The following is a 9,519-nucleotide window of genomic DNA, read 5'->3' as shown; positions in this document are numbered from 1 at the left end:
AACTGAACTGGCTTAGACGAGACTTCTGAGTGTTTGAAACAGAAATTAATCTCCTTTATATGAAAATTAAGAAAGTGACAGTCCTCTCCATGAGGAGGGAAGGCAGGTTACAGAACAGGGCCCTGCTCTACTGAAACCCACCAAAAAGGCCCCAGGGTCTTCCTCCAAGACTTGCCGCAGCAGCCTCCCATATGATTTTCAGCAGAGTGAAGAGGTCATGAGCAGGGACTCTGGCATCAAAGGGATAAAGCTTTGACCCCTGGGTGTGTGACCTTGGCCAAAAATTTAATAAGATGGAGCCTCTGTTTCCTTGTCTCTAAAAGGGGTATAATGAACCCTGCCACCGAGGGAGGCCAGGAGGGCTTGATGCAATGGTTTGGTACCCAGGACCCCCCAATGTGAGGCATGGCCATACATCAAGGGTCCCTGGCGTGGCCCAGGAGGATTGCTCAGTGGGATAAGCAGGGTTCCCTTTGGTGACCCAAGGGGAGGGTTAGGAAAGGAGTAAGGAACGGCTTCACTCTGGTGGGCTCTTTTCCAGCAAATTCCTAGTAAAGGACAAAGGACACTATCTCAAGCTGCTGGTTATGTAACTGGCTACGTAACTGCTTAAGGGGAAACCTAATTCTATGGGAAGCTGTGATTTAACAGAATCATTTGTAATTGTTTAAAAATAAACCATTTCCCCACACTAACACAGAAACAGCCAGCATAACAGGCAATGCAGGTGGCTGGCGACCATCTACAGCATTCTGATTTCCATGGGTTGTCAAGATAAACTAAAAGAAAAGGCGAGAGTAAGCCCATCTTTTTTTTAAAGTAAACAGGTAGATATATTTTATTTGTCCAGAGTTAATGTCAATCTATTTCTTTATTTGGGACACAATAGGTCAGAATTCCAGAGCTGGTTGGGTATCCTTGGGCAAGGAGCTTAACACTTGCTATTCAAGGTGTGGTTCTCCTGCCAGCCATAGAGGGTCACCTGGGAGCTTGATGGAAAACTTTAGACCCCACCCTAGATTTGCTGAATCAGAGCCTGCATTTACTGGAGCTCCAAGTGGCTTTAGGCACCTGAGAGCTGGGGAAGCATTCGTTTTATTGCATACCTGAAACTAACGTAACACTGTATTTTATCTAACTGGAATTATTATTATTGTATTTTTAAAGTAAGCTCTACACCCAACGTGGGGCTTGAACTCACAACCGCAAGATCAAGAATCATAGGGTCTCCCTAATGACCTAACCCCTTAACTAGCTGGAATTAAATGAAAACTTAAAAAGAAAAAAAAAAATACTGGGGAAGCATTGATTTAACATCTCCAAGTGTCACTCCCCTAAGAGAGGGGCCAAAGTGGCTTTTAAACAAATTAAATATAACCAGCTTTTTTTTTTTTTAATTTGCCAAGTCATTCTCACCAATTTATTCTTGCAAATAAGCTTTCAAATCCTTTGTCAGCATTCCACAAAAACAAAACAAAACATCCAACCACAAAACCGAAACACCACTGGAATTCTCATGAGAACTGCATTAAAAATGTAAAATAATTTGAGAAATGATATCTTTATAATATTTATTCTTCCTATCCAAGAACATGGGCTGTTTCTACATTTATTCAGTCTTTTTATTTTTTTATTCAAGTATAAGTTAATATGCAGTTTTATATTAATTTCAGGTGTACAATTCCATAATTATTTAGTGCTCATCATGATGAAAATATGGAACACTGCAAATTTGCATGTCATCCTTGTGTAGGGGTCATACTAATCTTCTCTATATCGTTCCAATTTTAGTGCTGCCAAAGCAAGCAATAAATTTAACCAGCTTTTTAACAATTAAAAATTAAGTGGGGGTTGCCCTACCTGGCTCAGTCTTGGAGCATGTGACTGTTGATCTCAGGGTTGTAAGTTTGAGTGGCATGCTGGGTGTAGAGATCACTTAACAAAATCTTTTTTTTTTCTTTTAATTTCTTTTCAGCATAACAGTATTCATTGTTTTTGCACCACACCCAGTGCTCCATACAATACGTGCCCTCCCTAATACCCACCACCTGGTTCCCCCAACTCCCCCCGCCTTCAAAACCCTCAGGTTGTTTTTCAGAGTCCATAGTCTCTCATGGTTCACCTCCCCTTCCAACTTCCCTCAAGTCCCTTCTCCTTTCCTTCTCCCCATGTCCTCCATGTTATTTGTTATGCTCCACAAATAAGTGAAACCATATGATAATTGACTCTCTCTGCTTGACTTATTTCACTCAGCATAATCTCTTCCAGTCCCGCCCATGTTGCTACAAAAGTTGGGTATTCATCCTTTCTGATGGAGGCATAATACTCCATAGTGTATATGGACCACATCTTCCTTATCCATTCATCTGTTGAAGGGCATCTTGGTTCTTTGCACAGTTTGGCGACTGTGGCCATTGCTGCTATAAACATTGGGGTACAGATGGCCCTTCTTCTTTTTTTTTTTTTTTTAAAGATTTTATTTATTTATTTGACAGAGAAAGAGAGAGAGAGAGAAATCACAAGCAGGCAGAGGCAGGCAGAGAGACGGGGGGAAGCAGGCTCCCCGCTGAGGGGCTCGATCCCAGGACCCTGAGATCATGACCTGAGCCGAAGGCAGCGGCTTAACCCACTGAGCCACCCAGGCACCCCATGATGGCCCTTCTTTTTACTACATCTGTATCTTTGGGGTAAATACCCAGTAGTGCAATGGCAGGGTCACAGGGAAGCTCTATTTTTAATTTCTTGAGGAATCTCCACACTGTTCTCCAAAGTGGCTGCACCAACTTGCATTCCCACCAACAGTGTAAGAGGGTTCCCCTTTCTCCACATCCTCTCCAACACATGTTGTTTCCTGTCTTGCCAATTTTGGCCATTCTAACTAGTGTTAAGGTGGTATCTCAATGTAGTTTTAATTTGAATCTCCCTAATGGCTAGTGATGATGAACATTTTTTCATGTGTCTGATAGCCATTTGTGTCTTCATTGGACATACAATTGGAGAAGTGTCTGTTCATATCTTCTGCCCACTTTTTGAAATGATTATCTGTTTTGTGTGTGTTGAGTTTGAGGAGTTCTTTATAGATCCTGGATATCAACCTTTTGTCTGTACTGTCATTTGCAAATATCTTCTCCCATTCCGTGGGTTGCCTCTTGTTTTGTTGACTGTTTCCTTTGCTGTGCAGAAGGTTTTGATCTTGATGAAGTCCCAAAAGTTCATTTTCGCTTTTGTTTCTTTTGTCTTTGGCGACATATCTTGAAAGATGTTGCTGTGGCTGATATCGAAGAGGTTACTGCCTATGTTCTCCTCTAGGATTCTGATGGATTCCTATCTCACGTTGAGGTCTTTTATCCCTTTTATAAACTTTCAAGTTTATCTTTGCGTACGGTGTAAGAGAATGGTCGAATTTCATTCTTTTACATATAGCTGTCCAGTTTTCCCAGCACCATTTATTGAAGAGACTTTTTTCCACTGTATATTTTTCCCTTTTTTTTTTAAGATTTTATTTATTTAAGAGAGAGCATGAACAAGGGAGAGAGGAAGAGGGAGAGGAGAAGCAGACTCTCTGCTGAGCAGGGAGCCCAATGTGGGGCTCGATCCCAGCACCCTGAGATCATGACCTGAGCTGAAGGCAGATACAACAGACTGAGCCACCCAGGTGCCCCAAATTTAAAAAAAAATCTTTTAAAAAAAATTTAAGTGGAACAGAAAGTGAAATGAAAAGCAAAATTCCCCTCCATCCTCCAACCCATCCTCATTCCACAATATCTTCAACTCCTGACCCCCACCAGCCACTCTCTGAACCTCCTCTAGTTTGGCCTGGTACTGGGTCTTTCCCCTTTGCAGGTGGGCAACCACCACACTCTAGGCATTATTTGCCTTGAGTTTGGGGGTGGGTAGGAGTAGAAAATCATACTTCCCTCCCACAAGCCAACATGCTCTTCAAAAACATCCTCATACTGATCAGGCTGACAGATCCCTCCCTTTCTCCTGCTAAGCTCACAGGAGGGCAGAGCTGCAGGTCAAAACTGGCCCAGCCACCCCTCTTAGCAAGTTATGAGGGGAGAATGAATGTTAGGGTCTTGGGGCATCTGTGTGGCTCAGTCAGTCAAGAGTCTGCCTTTGGCTCAAGTCATGATCTTGGAGTCCTGGGATGGAGCCCTGTGTTGGGCTTCCTGCTGAGTGGGGAGAGTCTGCTTCTCTATCTCCCTCTTCCCCCTGCTCATGCTCTCTCTCTCTCAAACACATAAATAAAACATTAAAAAACAAAACCAAACAAAACCCCAAAGAAAGTTAGTCACATGTCACTGCTATTCTTGGTTTGGGGCTTCAGGTGATACTCCCAGACAGGAGTCTGTTAGTCTTCCAAATCTGGCAGTCTGTGGATTGACCCCAGAGACCGATCTGTCCCAATGATCATTTCATGGTCAGCTCCTTCATTATGACTGTGACAGGATTGAAAGAGGACTTCCCTTCACATGGGCCAGTCCAGCTGCTCTAAAGGGAATCGACCAGCATCTTGGGATTCGATGACTACTTAGATACCTTCCATCTTTCTCTAGTTTTAAGAATCTTGGCATCTTGGCCCAGCCTAAAATTTGAGGTTCTCATCCATCATCTCAATTAATGAACAATAAATATTTTATACTCAGCTACTTTCTTTGTAAAATGATCTAGTACCAATTCCCTGTTTGAGAGAGAGATTAAGTGTGTGTGTGTGTGTTGAGGGCAGGTGCTCCCCACACTGTTCAACAAGTATCTGGACACCAGCTGGGTGTCTTACAGATTGACTCAGTTGTGACAGTATCTACCCAGAAAGAGCATCAGACGCCAAAGGGGAAGGCCTCAGTCTTTTTTTTTTTTTTTTTTTTAAGATTTTATTTATTTATTTGACAGAGAGAGATCACAAGTAGGCATAGAGGCAGGCAGAGAGAGAGAGAGGAGGAAGCAGGCTCCCTGCCGAGGAGAGAGGCTGACGTGGGACTCGATCCCAGGACCCTGAGATCATGACCTGAGCCGAAGGCAGCGGCTTAACCCACTGAGCCACCCAGGTGCCCAGGCCTCAGTCTTATATGACTGTCTCCCCACCGCCCCCAGCCTCAGAAGCCAATCACAAGTCCAGTTTATCACCTGGGCTTCTGAATGACCAGCTATAGACTGAAGGTTCCAATGATCCCCTCCTTGGGCCTGATTAATTTGTTAGAGCAGCTCACAGAACTTAAGAGGAACATGCTACTTACTGGATTTCTGGTTCATTATACGAGGATATAACTCAGAAACAGCCAGGTGGAAGAGACACAGGGCAAAGCTTGGAGAAAGGGTGTGGAGCTTCCATGCCCTCTCCAAGGGGGCCACTCTCCCTAAATCTTCACGTGTTCACCAGCCCACAAGCTCTCTCAACCAGTCCTTTTAGGTTTTTATGGAGACATCACCGGATAGGTTTGATTGATTAAACCACTGGCCACTGGTGATTGATCCAATGTCCAGGCCTTCCCCCTAGTTAGGTCAAGGACTTCCAGTTCTAACCCCCTAATCACATGGCTGGTTCTCAGGCAGCTAGTTCCCATCCTTAGGTGCATCCAAAAGTCACCTCATTAATGCTCTTAACACTTAGGGAATTCCAAGGGCTTAAGGAGCTCTGGGCCAGACCCGAAAGAAGACCAAACATATATTCACTCACAGTTTCGTACTTGATGCAAATATCCTTTCCTTAGCAAAACGCAGAATTGAGGAACATAAGCAGCTTGAATTTTCTTTTGATACCAATTAATTTATTCATCAAATATTTATTAAGGGTTTACTCTGTGGCAATGCTCTGCTGGCACTAGAGAGAGACTTAATGGTGACCAGGTGAAGTCAAAGTCGAAGAAAGGCACCCCTATGAGATGGCTTTCAGTTATTTTTAAAGCTGGAGGAAAAAACTCTGAGAACTAATAAGTTTACTTTAGTCTTGTTGAAAGTAAACAGAGGCATATTAAACATTTTTAGACTTTCAGCAAAAACCGACTGGAATCAGACAGCATCCAATCTAGCAGAAGGGAGCCCTGAGGAGCTGCACAAAATGGAAGACTGTTACAGTCAGAAGTGAGCAGGAAGAAGGAAGTTGTACGAGACAAAAAAGCGGGTTGGTTACTGCAAGGTCACTTTCCTTTTAGGAGACGAAGGGGGTCTGTCAGGCGGACTGCCTAGCTAGTGCTGACCCTGACTGCTTTAAGAGTCCCTTTCTGGGAGAGCCAAAACTGGAGTTCGGTTAAGTCTTGGTTTGGTGATGTGGGGCATAACATAAGTTCCCTGATTTGGGGCTGGGTGCCTTGTTTATAAGTCCCAGCCAAAGGTGAATCTTATAACTTATAAAAGTTTGCTTAGTAGTATTTATCTTATTGTTTAATAATTTTTTTAATAGTTAAGGATTTTAATTTTTTAATTTTTTTTTTTTAAGATTTTATTTATTTATTTGAGAGAGAGAGAGAGTGTGAGAGAGAGAGCATGAGCGAGGAGAAGGTCAGAGAGCGAAGCAGACTCCCCATGGAGCTGGGAGCCTGATGTGGGACTCGATCCCGGGACTCCAGGATCACGCCCTGAGCCGAAGGCAGTCGTCCAACCAACTGCGCCACCCAGGCGTCCCAATAGTTAAGCATTTTTAAAACAGATTTTATTTATTTATTTGCCATGGAGAGAGAGATCACGAGTAGGCAGAGAGGCAGGCAGAGGGAGAGAGAGGAGGAAGCAGGCTGCCCACTGAGCAGAGAGCCCGGGACCTGAGATCCCAGGACCCTGAGATCATGACCCCTGCCGAAGGCACAGGCTTAACCCACTGAGCCACCCAGGTGCCCAATAGTTGGGCATTTTAAAAAGCTATAATAATTTTGGAGAAGTTAACACAGTACATGAACACGGCAAAGTCAAAAAAAGCTCTAAAGAGGACACGGGTAAAAGTCAGCGTCTCCCTCTTCTCCTACCCCATCCCCAGCTCCCTCCCCCAGGGCTGGTAGCTCAAGTTTGGGCTTCAGGCCCCAGTGGGGCCTTCTAGGCAGCTCTCCTTCTTCCTCAGTCCTATCTGAGATCTCTGGACCAGAGGATCTTGGCTTGCTGGACAAAGGGGGCAGGGGAGAAGACAAGTCCCCAGTCCCTGTGTGAGGCCTTGAGTTCTCATATCCAACCAGCTGTTTGGAGTACAGGTACAAGGCACTCATTCTCAAATGCTTACTGATTGCCAGACACTGATCTGGACGTTTGGAAAACACCAGGCAGTACAATAGACAGGAGACTCTGCACTCATGAGAGCTTACATCCTGACACGGGAAAACAGAGTGAAAAATAAATATCATAAGTAAATTATGCGAATTAGCCATCCCTCCTTGTTGGAGGTGGAAAGCTGGGGAGGGGTGGGTTGCTGAGGGCCTGGTGTGAGAGCCAGGGCAAAAAATCCCCCTTCTTGAGACTCTAACTGCAAACTAAAGAGCTTTAAGCTGGGAAGGGCAAGTACCCTTTCTCCTTAATCATCTACAGTGCAAGGACTTTGTGGCCACCACCACGCCTCTAATTTGAACAAGCGATCCCAAACGTTGTTCTACAGTGCTTTCCTTCAATGACAAAAATGGGACCTCGCAACACAGGGGTTCAGTGAGTCACCCGTTTTTGGGCTCCAAGCAGTGCTCTGCACTACCACTTCTGGTCAAGGAGCCATCTCTGGTTTCTAGGAGGCCTTCTTGTAGCCAGTGGGTTGGAGCAGAGAGAGAAGGACGAGCAGAATCCCTGATGAGCGCACAGCCAGACGTGAGGGCTCAACATGGGGACTTGACCCCAGAACCCTGAGATCATGACCTGAGCCAAAGTCTGACGCTTAACCAACTGAGCCACGTGGGCGGCCCTGACCTGAGCCATTTTTAAGTACTCAGTTTAGTGGTACCAAGTGCATTCATACTTGAGTAGGCATAACCACCATCCCACTCCTGATCTCTTCTCATCTTGCAAAACTGAAACTCTGTACCCATTTAATAACAGCTCTCCCTTCCCCAGACCCCCGGCCCTGGGCACCCCAGGCCCTAGACACCCTACTTTCTGTGTCTACGACTTGACTACTCTAGGTACCTCCAACAGGTGGAATCATCCAGTATTTGTCATTTTGTGTCTGGCCTATGTTACTCATCAGAATGAGAGGTACCTTCACGGTTCATTCATGTTGTAGCAAGTGTACGGGATTTCCTTTCTTCCTTTTTAAGACTGAACAGTATTCCACTGTAACTTACTTATGCCACGTCGTGTTTACCCCATGCATCTGTCCATGGAGACCTGGGCTCCAACTTTTGGCTACTGCACACAGAGCCGCTGCTGTCAACATGGGTGTACAGATTGCTGTTCGGGTCCTGTTTTCAGTTCCTCTGTGTATATGCCCAGAAGTGGAGTTGCCCTCTTGCTTTCCTTAATTACAGACTAAATGACTCTGTTGCAAGAAAAAGTCAGGATGGACAGGTCATCTGTTGGATGTTTGCCACCAGTTTGATGACCCAGCTGAAGCCCTCTCATTTAAAGAGAGAAAAGAGGGATGTGCCTTCTCGCAGGTTCACAGAAAGTCCCACCTACGGACATACTTTCGAACACATCTCGTTTCTGGTGTAACTATTTATGCCCTGCAAGTGTGTGTGTCCAGAAACTGCACCCAGCCCAGAGCCACAATCTTATTAGGCGCTTTGAATGCCCACAGCACAGCTGCATCCAATGATTTCAACACTGAGAAGCTAATACCCCTTCACCGGAGATATATCCTTTCACACAATCCCTTGCCTTAGGTTTCTGTAAAAGATCAAGTTCCAATCAAGTGGCAGAACAAAGAAAGGATGGTGACCTAAAGAAAGAAGCCCTTAAAGTGTCCAAAATGGAGTAAATAAAAAGCAGAACAGCAGCTCAACGCGAAACAGGAAACACCTAGTAATTCGCAGACTTATGGAGACAGTGAACACATGTAGGTGTGCTCATTTGCACGAATAATTAAGGAAATGGAAATTAAATGAGATTTTAGGGGCTCCTGGGTGGCTCAGTCGTTAAGCGTCTGCCTTTGGCTCAGGTCATGATCCCAGGGTCCTAGGATTCAGCCCCGCTTCGGACTCCCTGCTTGGTGGAAGCCTGCGTCTCCAGATCCCACTCCTCCTGCTGTGTTCCCTCTCTCGCAGCGCACTCTTGCTCTCTCTCTCTCTCTCTCTCTCTCTGTCAAATAAATAAAATAAAATCTTTAAAATAAATAAGATTTTATTTTTAAGCTCTGATGGGTAAAGAGACTGGTCCTACAAAAGTCTGGTGAGGCTCCAGGGAAACAAACACTGAGGGTGGGAATGAAAATAAGAGCAACCTTTTTTGGTTTTTAAAGAAGGGATTTTTCCTTTTTAAAGATTTATTTACTTATGGGGCAACTGGGTGTCTGAGTTGGTGAAGCGACTGCCTTCAGCTCAAGTCATGATCTCAGGGTCCTGGGATTAAGCCCCGTGTCAGGATCCCTGCTCAGTGGGGCGCCTGCTTCTCCCTCTC

General features: G+C 44.9%; 1 non-coding gene across 1 annotated transcript; it reads right to left on the bottom strand.

Moving 5' to 3' along the window:
* Window positions 1–1,710: 1,710 nt before the first annotated feature.
* On the bottom strand, window positions 1,711–1,818 carry LOC122911004. The gene has a single exon (XR_006385348.1). It is a non-coding gene; the product is annotated as a U6 spliceosomal RNA (small nuclear RNA).
* Window positions 1,819–9,519: the final 7,701 nt, after the last annotated feature.

This window comes from Neovison vison, chromosome 6 (genome assembly GCF_020171115.1).
Source record: "Neovison vison isolate M4711 chromosome 6, ASM_NN_V1, whole genome shotgun sequence".
Lineage (NCBI taxonomy): Eukaryota > Metazoa > Chordata > Mammalia > Carnivora > Mustelidae > Neogale > Neogale vison.
This window is presented reverse-complemented; position numbering and strand designations above follow the sequence as displayed.